A 201-nucleotide genomic window follows, 5' to 3' on the forward strand; every position below is an offset into this window, starting at 1 on the left:
AGAGAATATAAATTCAAGATTTGTATTTCATATTTCATTCGCATTTTGTTTGTTTCCACTAAATGTAAAAAATGGAGTTAAGGATGTAGTTTAAATTCAATAGTCATTTACATAAACAATTTTGTACGAAAGTAACTGTAATATAAATCAGCTGTCAATTATACAACTTTTTATAACAACAGAAAAAAGGTCAACTCTTCC

The sequence above is a fragment of the Penaeus monodon genome, chromosome 20 (assembly GCF_015228065.2).
Source record: "Penaeus monodon isolate SGIC_2016 chromosome 20, NSTDA_Pmon_1, whole genome shotgun sequence".
Taxonomy (NCBI): Eukaryota; Metazoa; Arthropoda; class Malacostraca; order Decapoda; family Penaeidae; genus Penaeus; species Penaeus monodon.